The 12,411-nt window shown below is 32.1% G+C and overlaps 1 protein-coding gene across 7 annotated transcripts in view; it reads left to right on the forward strand.

Annotated features, from left to right (window-relative positions):
• LOC119829252 (low-density lipoprotein receptor-like) overlaps positions 1–12,411 on the forward strand; it is a 151,180-nt gene that overhangs the window by 97,374 nt on the left and 41,395 nt on the right. For 2 of the 7 annotated variants that reach the window (XM_038351663.1, XM_038351665.1), the window contains exon 1: positions 10,477–10,606. The exons of the other annotated variants lie outside the window; for them this stretch is intronic. The gene's annotated coding sequence lies outside the window, so the exon portion shown is untranslated. Of the gene's footprint in view, positions 1–10,476; positions 10,607–12,411 lie in introns of those variants that run through there. 7 annotated transcript variants of the gene reach the window in all.

Raw genomic sequence — 12,411 nt, forward strand, 5'->3', positions numbered from 1 at the left:
GTACTAATAAGGTATTACGTGAAATCTAGATAATGTGAAACGATATTATTATGAAAAGAAAAACTCTACTTGCTATTTTGTAATATTTTAGGCAACTTCAATCTATTTTTATTAATATTTATGTTTATAAATCTATAATAATGACAATATAAATCTGAGGTTTTTTGATTGTTTGAGAGCGCTTATCTCAAGGACTGCTGAACCAAATTGAAAAATTATTTCGTTGGATTTATACGTAATCCCTGAGCAATATATCATATACATATACTACAGGTGAAGAGGGGCTGACTGCTATTTCAATGTATACTGCATGTGTGGAGATATGGATATTCGAGAAAGCTTTGAATTTTTAAAGCCTAAATAATAAACACGTTCACTAATTCCGATAACAGAAGGTTTCTTATCTGAGTTAGTAAAGCGAGCGGTTACTTAGAACTTACTACGCCACTAGTTGTTACATTAAACAAAGATTTACCTGTTTATTTTATATCACTATAGAAAGTTATCATCGTGATTTAATGTATGTTTATATTTACTACCTATACACTATACTAGAGTAGACTAGACTAAACTATGTATACTATTCAATGCTTTCATTATATTTTGTTTTTCAGTAGAAAACGATAAAATACGAAGAACCTTTAATTGTTATATATCTATTTATAAATGTACTTAGCGATAAGGTAATTGTTAAATGTTTGATTCAATTAAATAATTTGAATTTGAAAGATATAAGAATTTTGATGATCGTCTCTATGTTAAAAAAATATTTTAACTCCATACTGATAGCTACATAGCTTTTAAAATCATCTTTTAAACATATTTACTTTACTTTGCAATATTATATAACAGACTGATTATAGTAAATTTGGAAAAAGATTTTATTAAAAACCATATTTTACAAACGACCAACTCCCAGAAAAGCTTTTCATTAAAACTCAGCCCTTCAATATCTGAGCAGCAAATACAATAAGTATGTAAAAGTAAATATTAAAAGTCCTGGTTGCAATAAATCAACGACTGTAATTGTGTTATTGATCTGCTTACGCGGATTACGGATTTTGTTCGAATCGCTTGTATGATGGGCCACGTGCAATCAGTGCGACCTTAATAAATGCCATGCAGCATGACCTGCGACAATTGCGAGCGTTTTGACTCCAGCTAATTGATGTGTTTGATGCCAAATTAATGTCAACCCAAAGAGAACATGGAATTTCATATAGGTTATGTAGGAGTGTCTAAAAATCAACAGAGTAAAAGTTACGGTGTTTGCGGGTAATTCTTTTACGTGCATAGAATGTATGTAATATTGCTTTAATGATATTACTATATATAAGTCTATATGACTTAAACGTTGTGTTAATTAAAAAATTATTCGTTCAGAAGCAACATTTTAAAAGTTTGAGGTCTACACTATCGATCCGCCCGCGGCGTCGCCCGCTTCATGCACTTCTAAGTAATTCAAACGCGCATTCTAAAGAATCTTCCCATGGGAGTGAAAAAAGTACCCATGTATAAAATATTAAACCGCTCCGTTACCGCATAAATGAAGTAAAAACAAATAAAAACACATAATATTATTGTAAGGATATATCTACAATCGGTCGTTGGGCTATAAGGGGATGTGTTGTAAGCGCGAATGGCTTGAAAGTTAAACTAACATCAGAGCCTACCCTATCGCTTTAATTTGACCTGACTGTCGGCAGAGGTGAAAGTTCAGTGTAAGCCTATAAATATAAAATTACCTCTTATTACTAGTATATATTAGATTTATATTTATAACACATACGAATTTTCGTTTTAGTTTTGATGATAGATGGAAATATTCATAATGCAACCTAAAAAGTATAACGATAAAAATGTTATTAAATTTATGTAACTATAATTATTGTCTATTATTTGGTACTTATTAAAGTATATGATTATTGTTATTATTCTATAAATACACTTAAAGTCAAATGAGATTATAATACAATCAATAGTATATTAAAATGACCATAAATTAAAATTGAAGTCATTCAACTGTGTAACTGGTGTAAATGACATGTTATAATCTAAAAGAAATAATTATAGTATATTTCCTTCATAATAAAACAAAGATTAAAATGTTATAATGTCGGGTGGATATCTTTTCATTCATTCAAGTGTCGTTATTGTCTACATAGTTGCATAATGACATTCTATGTTTTTGGATTTTACAAAATATACTTTTTCTTTTATCTCGTATTAGGTTATATATTTTGTAAATTATGTATAATGTTGTTGCGGAGTTTGGAGATAAATATCTTACTATTACTTATTTATACTTTTAGATTAAGACATCAATGATTAAACAAAACTTTTGATTCGGATTGAATTACTATGATATCATGACTTGCAAGCTTAGAATTTAATCGTCTATTTTGTATAAAAACATCAACCATAACCATCTCCTCACCAATAATTACATACTGCCATGTCCTACGAATATATGAACGAATATATATATTAAATTAAAACGGATCCTATTTGATAAATTCCTAAGAAACTCGTGGCAGGATACAATTAATATTATATAACAGTAAAATATTATTTTGTTTCGACCACTCTGACAGAGAAAATCGAATGCACTATAGCGACTGAAGCAGGAAATTAGTTCTTGGATTGAAAATGTGCACCTGTGCATATTTAAAAAAAAATAAAATCTCACTAACTTCGCTATTAAAATTTAAAATTCATTTACTTTCCTTATACGAAGCGGATAAATGGATGCTCTTAGGATCTATACTGTTTCTAATATTCGGTAGATTCAACAATGTAATTAAAATATATGTTTAAATTGAGCATGACATTTCTTTTGAAGTATTGATAATATTGAGCTACAATTAGTTGACCTTTCAAGTTATTAATAATAATAAAAAACAAGTAAACTCTTTTTCGCTTCCACACAATTGTAGCGACAACTATGTAAGTTAATAAACATATTATTCTTAATAAATTATAGTTATGCTCACAATAATTGTCTTGTATTATCTCGTCATAAAAATTATGATACTTATTCTAGCAATAATCTTTAATTAATTGATAAATTATATGACTGTGCCTGTACATTAAAATGTAAGACATAAACAGGGTTAAAGCCACTATTAATAGATAATATGTTTTATGCAAGATATAATTGAAGTTTCTGTTATTCCAAATACTTTTGTTTTGTATTGCCAAAGTTTTGGGCCAATTATTATCATAAAAGAACCATTGCTGTACATGATAAGTTTCTTTCTGTTGTATTAGGAAATGTAAGAAAACTGTCGTGACTTATTAATGTTATATTTTTAGGAAAATACAACATTTGTAACGCGCAAAAATTATTTACGGAAACGTGTTTTAAGTACTTGCCTATTCACTCTTGCCATGAAAAAAGGTCCAAGTTGCCAGACGTATTGTTATGGAATCAAAAACATCCGAGAAAAACCATTTAAACGAAACACAGGAAGCGGGTGCTTTTTGTTACCGTCTGTTAAAATTATTAAAACATAATTACATAACTGTTTATAGAGTTTTACTACTGTGTTTATACTGCAACCGAGGCTATTTATATAATGTTCGGTCTATTATCTATAACCTGACGTTTGTCTTAAAAATGTTTAATAAATATAAGGTTAAATATACGGTTTTTAACAAGTTTTATTACGGGACAGAATATCTAAATTAAATTGCAAACAATATATTTTTTTATTTTATGTCGTTTATAGAACAATCATCTAAACTAATATAGTTAATGTATGTAGTTGTTTGTGAATGTGTGAGTTTTTGATGTAGGGTAAATACCAAGATCTACAGATCTTCCGTACTAAGCGATTTTAAAAATCAATAAAAATGCACTTTATTATTTAGTTTTTATGTCGGGTCAACAGGGCCGACCCAAGACAAGCGACTAGTTTTAATTATTATTTAATAAATGTTCCTGATCGAATTTCAGACACATCGGATAAACTCAATAATGACTACACAACTACGTAGGATATATTATAAGTCACAACAAGTCTGAGCGCGAACTACACTTCCTTTTCCATCACTCTTATCAGATGAAGATTGTTACATACTGATCTGATTTCCCACAGAACACGGCTATAAAGAAAAACCTTAACAAAACACAATTACCGAAGCACGTAATATAATCCATAAGGTTAATGTACAATATTAAATTTGTTAGAGAACAAAGGTGCCCGACCTAAGTTAATGAAGAGAGACGTCTTCTATAATTGCCTTCTGTAATTTTTCTACTGAACAGGCCCACGTATAAATTAATTTTCCTTCAGTGGCCCGCCCCTGAGCACCTTAATGAGGCTGTAAGTGAACCTCTTTTGTGTTCGATATAAGTAACTCCGCTGGAATGAAAGGTTTTCGAATTGTCCGACAAATTGTTTCCCCTTCTGCCAGAAAGTTAGAAAAGTTGATCTTCATAATGACATAGAAGTCTCTAATGATCTTTGAGCTTTGTATTACCGAATTGAAATTAGTAAATACAAAATGGGTTTATACTAAAAGTACCGATAAAGTAAACGAAGTATTTTATTACATAAAATACTAAATAAATCCGGTTACATTTTACACAATTTAAAAGGTATGCGTGTTCTGGAATATTTAATTGTGGACCGATCGGTGTATGGTTGAAGCACTCTGTAGCCTGATACTCTAAGCTACCGCAGGTAATAGGCCACTTTAGGAGTGAGTAACTAAGCTCAACCCTCGTATTCCTCCCCTCAGATACGCTTTCAACAAAGAATTTACCCTAGCATTATAAGGGCAGGGTCATTTTTTAAAATAATTAACGATATATTGATGTAAAAGTTAATATTCTCTCTTTCCTTATGCATGCGTAAGTACATGGACTATTCATTAAGAAGAGACATAATTCCAATTAAAGAATAGCAAGCAAAGCTTTGTTAATAACAATTTATTTTACTCGCTTATGTCAAGGTTCTGTAGAGCAAAGTTTCAGTTCTTTATTCGAATCATTTAAAATATTAACATATTTTATATTAATACCTTTATTATATTAAATGTAGGAAATTTTGTTTGGTTTATTTTTCCTTATTCCTTAGATTATATTCTTGTAAAATAATTATCGTAAAAAATGCTTTACGACGCCATTTTTCCAATATAACTGCAAGAGCCGAAAAGACACGAAAAAAGAGATTCAAAAACAGCACCTCAGTAGTTATAATATCATCCACTCATTTGCATAACTCGACTATTAATGAAACTTTATTTTAGTAATGACCGTTCTATGTTAGATATAGAACGGTTACTACTTACAAGAAAAAAATTTGAAACTGCGCAGTTAGAAAGTTGTTCGCGCCCACTAATTCGCAATCTTGTCTGCATGTCCGTCGGAAACAAAGCTACGCAGTGACCCATAGTACTATTGATAATGATATCGGGCACAGGAAATTCGGTCATGTAATATTTACAATATAATCTGTCGCGACTTGAACTTTGACTCAAAAAACACAACATGGAGAAGCGGTATTTATAATACTGCCTATATTTTATAACAGTTTGATTACAGGTCACTGTCAGTAGTTACAAAAACAAAAGATTATTTACATTTTAAATTAAAAATATATAATTTATTTGTGAGAAATAAAGACGAAATGATAAACATTATTTTGTATTTTAATTTCACCATATTCTAATCACCAGTAGACGCAATACGGCGCAGATTAAAGCGTTCTCGTCTAAGTTCACCCAATATTTTTTTCATCACGTGTGTCAACTCCGGCCCCGCATTACATCGATAAACAAACATTTTTTTCGCCGACGTCGTTTTTCGATCTCATTTCCATTACAGGGCGCGTCGCAAACAATTTATTGGATCCGAAAATCGAGGGAACCAATCTGTTAATATTTCCTAGTGTTGTACCAACGGTCTGTCTTCGTTAATGGCACATCGGTTTTCATTAGCAACGCCTTCGTGGTCCCAACTTTCGCACACCTTTTCACTAGCTACGACGTAACTTTCAGAGACAAGCTCCTTATAAACTACTTATTAACATGTGAAATGTAATTATATGAACACGTAACACCTACTCATATAATGTTTTAATATTACATTAATTAACGTCTGTTATTATTGAGTGATCGTGTGATTTTTCTTCTTACCTTGTGGTTATAAGAAGTCTTAACCCATTTTTGTTTTAAAGAACTTTATTTGTAATAGCTAATAGATAATCAGCGTTCTTTGCTCAGACTTTGTTTTATTTTTCGTGATTTTCATTACGCTCTCACTGCACTCAGGCAGCGTTCGGTATTTAGTTATATTAAATTTAATCATCGATAGTAAATATTTCTTTCCATTGATAATGCAAATTTATTCGGAAAATAATGTCTACTAACATGTAGGATAAATGCATTATCATTATAAATTAAACTAAATAGTTATGTTAACTAGGTCGTGCGTATCCGGAGGGCAATCGGCCGATACCACAGTTGCATTAAACGTTTATTGATATCACTGAACTAATGTTAGACCAACAATAATAACTAATTGTCCATATTGGATTTAGATCCATATTATAGCTTAGTGCGCTTCTGTTATGCGATTTCTGTTGCTTCCGTTATGGGATATTAACGTGATGAATGAATATCGAATGCTACAGATCTTATGTTAGAAATAACCCATCCACCTAAAATTCTAAACACATATATCCTTTAAGTAGATATTCCCGTTTCCGACGGCATTATAAGTACCCTTTGCCCTTTATAAATAAATATTGTGAGTGGAATAACCGAGACACAAGATACACTTTTCTTAAATCTCCAACTGGCCAGTGCTTGGATTCCGTAGTTAGATATGAACTTGTTCAAAATTCGTCTTAAGAACGATGGAACACTTTTATGTTTCTACGTCATCTTTTTGATTATATAATTTGCCACCTTACTTCATAGATACTATGAAGGAAGGTTGATTTATAAAGAAAAGAAATGTAATATAATTTTTTTGGTAAACAATTGGATTCATGGAAATTGAATCTAATGGAAAATTTGATGTTTATTTTAAGGGTTTCGGCAATTTATTCCAAACTATTACAAAGTTAAGTTACTTCGAAACACAACTTCGTGGTGTTTTCTTAGTTTAAGTTTTGTTTATATATTTCATAAACACAATGATGTGATTGGTAATTAGTTCTATTTAAATTATTTTCAGCGTGTAGAGTAACAGTTGGTTTGATTCTATTGCTAATTATTCTGTTTGCATATTAATAGGACACGTACCTACACTAACAAATGAATGGTACCAGTGTCGCATGATAATTATACGGGTTTAATGTTATGGATCGCACTTTAATCGCAAAGCTATCGTTTATGTTAGCTACGTTCTGCATACGTTATATTTGATTAACGTTACGCAATGAATAAACAATGAAAATGAAAATCGTAGTAAAAATTATTGCATATAACAAACCACAAAATTATAAGATTGGACGTAAATATATCGAAGATTACTAATGCATTATGTATTAGAGTTTTAATACTTACTTAGGCCTATCCACATACCAAATACTGGGTCAAATATTTGGCTCCCGATCGGCTCAATAGATATTTATTCCAACTGTGAACCACAACACCATTACTTAGGGCAGATTACGCCTTAAGTCCATGCCAAAATCCCCGTGAAATATACGTGTTTATTGCAGAGTATTTTTCAACGAAAACGAAAGTCGATTCGTTAATCCAAAGACTTTTACACCGTGTTGATGGGTAAAGCTTATCATTAAAGCAGATTTAATAAATATTACGTGTCTTTTAATCACCAACTGCTACTGTTACATTTAAAGTTGACCTTTTCGTGACGTATCGTAAGCGATGCAATTTTTTATATTTGACGTTAAATCTAGCATTAAAAGCAATCAAATATCTGTTTATGAAGCAGGTATTTGATATAGGTCATGTAAAATTAAGTATTCCGCGAATCAATACTGAACTGTCGACACTGATTCTTAAAGTAGCTAAAGACATTGCTCCCTTATTGGGCTCATTTATTAGATCGGCGCTGTCATGTGACGTCATTAGTGAACTGTCGGCAGTTCCTAATCTCTTTATGCTATAAAGATATAGCTTAATTAAATTACTATATACTTAATAAATGTTTAATTTTTATCCTATTGACTGTGTAGTTTTATTCGCTTCAAAGCTTTTGATCGTAATATCTTTACATTTTTCCTTCAAGCTTCATCGCTAGTATAATACCATCTTTTATTTAGCTTAAAGCAAGTCTCTTGATACAAATATAACATTTGTGGTTTAGTTCGTTTTATGTAATGTACATAAATCAGAGAACTTTGCTGTGGTATATAACTCACGACAAAGTAAAAACCTCCAGATATATCAATTCACCTCCTCGCCTCGCACTAGACGTCTTTATCCCAAACGTAAACTCGTCGCAATATTATATCGGCGTTTCAATAGCAATCCCCGATTTTCCAGCGCATCTGATGTTGCCATCAAGGATCATATTCGCTTGCAAATAGATATGAGGTCTTGAATCTCGGTAACAAATTAACGAGGGAGTCAGTCAAGTGTCAAGTTCCATGCTCCATCCCTATAGGGCGTAGCGTGTGTATGACGCCATCATCTAATACTCTCGCCCTAGAGATATTTAAACATCGTTAACGATCGTATTATTGTGATAATCGTATGTGATTTACCATATATTTTGTAATTTGAATAAGTGTTCGTTATTTCGCACCTCTGTGTCGGTTTTTGTGTTATGAAATACCCCCTTGGGATGGAATTTGCGGATTGCTATCAGGTAACCTACATAATAGTAAGCGAATATGAGGTCATAATGATTAAAATCGATAGTTTCCGGGTTAATTGGAGATTGAATAGTAAGTTCAGCTTATTATATGATTAGTATAATAGTTTCGACATTGTAAGAGAGTTCATTGAACTAAATCGCTTATTTTTGAAAACAAGTATAAGATTAGTGTAATAAAATTGCTTACCAATATCTATAATATAAAATGGATGTAGTGGGTACACTTAAAGCGACACGGATCTCTTCCAATAGACTTCATGAAATATATTAGCTACTTCAATAACTTACACAGAGTTTATTATATAAATACAGAGTTCGCATAGAGGTCTGTGGTAAGTAAAAACATTCTTCGTCAACTTCTTTCAATATATTTCCAATATATTTTTCCTATCTTGTCCTATTTTTAGACGGGGTATAATCCAAAAACTATAATGGTAGCATAAATAATATATTGGATAGTCGAAGCTCGCTCATGTGATATATTTATTATTTACAAAGAAGTGTATATTTGGCAACAAATTTAACCGAATTCTAAAGTCATTCAATATTTTCTACGAATGATCTTTGCAAACGGCAAACTATACAAAGGTACCTAATAATTCCTGGATCAAATTATACGTTCATTACAGGTACTAGGTAAATAGATTGCAAAGCAACTTCACGTAATGACCAAGCTGATGCAACGTTAAGCGCAGTACCATAAGAAAAGTGCGTTTAAGCTTTCGATGCAATTTACTTGTTTTGGTATGTGCTAATTTATTCTGCACGGACGCAATCACGGACAGGCTGATGCAATTGATTATTATTCGTGTATCAGTTGACATTTTATGTTTTTCCATGAAATTGTCTTTTTTATTCATTCATACGTCACTTATTTTTGTCTCGCAAATTGCCCGCGTCGCAAAAGGAGATTCCTATTGAAATGAGATGTTTCAATGTGGTGATAAGTAGCCTATATCACTCTCTATTGTCCTAACTATCTCGACACATACATCATACCGTACAAAACCACTACGTTGTGGTGTGAAAGAGAGATATACAACAAAACGGACTTTTGCATTTGTTATAAGTATACAGTAAGAATATGCAGATTAAAAACACAGTAATTTTTTATATTTGTTTTACATCCATGTTGACGAGGTATTTCAATAAATATCACACCTTTAACAAGGCAAATGAAAACCAAACAATATTAATGAAATCTAACCTCAAAAAATATATAAAACTAATAAAAACGAAGACAATCTTTAACTTATTCTTTAAAAAAGGGTTTTAGCTCACAAGAAAAAGTCAAAAGGGTATTAAGAAAATCCTCTGATATTAGAGCAACCGACCGCTTTTAGCGTTCTGTTGTTTAAATAAGAAGTTTAGTTCAATATTCTCGAGTTAAGTATCGTCCCAGGGGAGCAGCCGCTCCCAGGAGCTACGCGAGTCGAATCTGTAACACCTAATATGTAGACGATAAAGCATCGATTTTCACACAAAGCGAGGTTACTTTCGAAACGGCGACCCCTTCTCAATAAAAATCACATTTTCTTTCACAAGTCAGTTGTTGGTGCTGGGTGACATTTATGGCGGAGTTTAGTGACTTCCGAAGTAGCAGGTTATCAGGCGCGGAGAGAGGGTGGAGGGGGGCGGGATAAAGGAAAAGCTGGATACTGGTGGTAAGTCGCCCCCGCACTCGCGTCCTGACGCTCGGCGCGCCCGACCGCGCCGCTCCCGCGCGAATCTCATTTATTTACGCGATTTCATTTATTTACCAACTTGTCTTTTGTTTTTTACAACCCATTGTACGTGTAAAAGGTTTGTTGTGGCTAACAAAGTGCATACGTGTCTGTTGTATTGTTTTTCGTTATGAAATCGAATTAAATAATATTTTATTTAGTGCTAAATAGGTAAAGCAGTGTGAGCAAAGTACCTTAATATTGAAGAAAATTTTGAATTTATGCAAAATATTCATTATTTAATCGTCGATTATGTGTACAGTATAATTTTTATAAATAGCAACCATCATTGATATTGAGAAAATCTGTTTTCCCTCGCTACCCGATGTTGATTTTTATAGAATACATAGGTACTAATGTAAGCCAACTAAAACTCTATTATATATGAAATGTCGTTTAAGAAGATTTGCTCTAACTTTTAATAGTTGTAGTTAAACAGAACACTTGGCCGCCATAAAATTTTATAGATAAAATAAACATGCCTGTTCAAAAAGTCCATCGGTTGAGTTAGACTAGGTCACTGTGTGTTGAACTGTATCGACATAAATAAATAACAATTAATTAGATGTATCTTGAATTTACATTAATTGAACAATACTTCGATGTAAGTATTTAAAATTTTGATAACGAAAATGTACTTAGAGTTTTCACATTTGGAAAACGGAATACATCTAAAACGTGTTTCAACTGTGACTTATGACATAAATATTATTCAAAAATGCATATCATAAAAGCTTATTATTCGTTAGATAATTTAACATTTCATAGAAATAGGAACGAACACTAAATGGGACGATTTATATAATCTTTTGTGAACTATCTTTTATAGAAAAATAATTAATTATACATTTTTCAAACATTATGATTCACTCTTATCATGCGAGCATTTTTTTCATGCCTTTCAGTCTTCCACCCTGCTATAAAACTAGTAGTCGAAATTGTAAGGACTGCATTATTTATGTGCTGAAAATAACAATATTATAAAGCATGTATTTATGTTTACTGGCAGAGTTAGCATAAACTATGTTTTCAAGTAGGTCTGTTAGGTGCGACAAATGAGGTATATGCGAGATGGAGAAGTCATGGTGAACGTTGTAAAATGTTTTAAATAGCTATCTAGCGTTTAAGGACCGTCTAGTCCACTTAATCTGGTCCAGCACGCGACGTAAAAAACTGATACGCACTTTCAATCCGGACCTGAGCAAGTTTCTCGCATATTAGCCGTAGAGGTACATTTATAAACAAACGTTTTATAAAAATGACTTTTACGCAGTAATTCATAGAATTAACCCGGAATGGTGCATCCTGTGTTGTCATAGTATGTCCGATTTGTCATAGTGCAATCTATTTAAATGCTTATCGTTCATATTTACTAATAATTAATTTAAGCTCGAGTCATAGAAATGAAAAATATCATTTTAAATTAATATATGAGACATGCGTAGCATATTATGTATGTAATAATTTTTACGCTTCAAATTTCTTAAAGTAGATTCTTGCATTGAACATTGTCAAATACCCATATTACTTTAATACATTCGCCCGACTCAACGTAGCATTAAATTTGTTGAAACGCGAATTTCAAATTGAGTTTCGTTCCCGACTGTACCAATCTATCATAAAGTAGATGCGGGTGTATGTTATTAGCGGGAAAAGTACTTCGGTGAAATACGCGGCGTAGGCCTAGGCCTAAGCGGGATCCGCAACTTTCTTAATACGTCCACGCCGTGGGGTACGTCGCGTTCAGGCCTGGAATGAATACCAACTCGCAGGTTTGCATTTTATAAAGAATCTGTGCCATGTGGAAAAAGGGCACCTAAATACTTTGAATAACTATAAATAAAGAGGCTCTGGCTTTCACTTTTAAAAATAAATAGATTTTCA

This window comes from Zerene cesonia, chromosome 10 (genome assembly GCF_012273895.1).
Source record: "Zerene cesonia ecotype Mississippi chromosome 10, Zerene_cesonia_1.1, whole genome shotgun sequence".
In the NCBI taxonomy this organism is placed as follows: Eukaryota; Metazoa; Arthropoda; class Insecta; order Lepidoptera; family Pieridae; genus Zerene; species Zerene cesonia.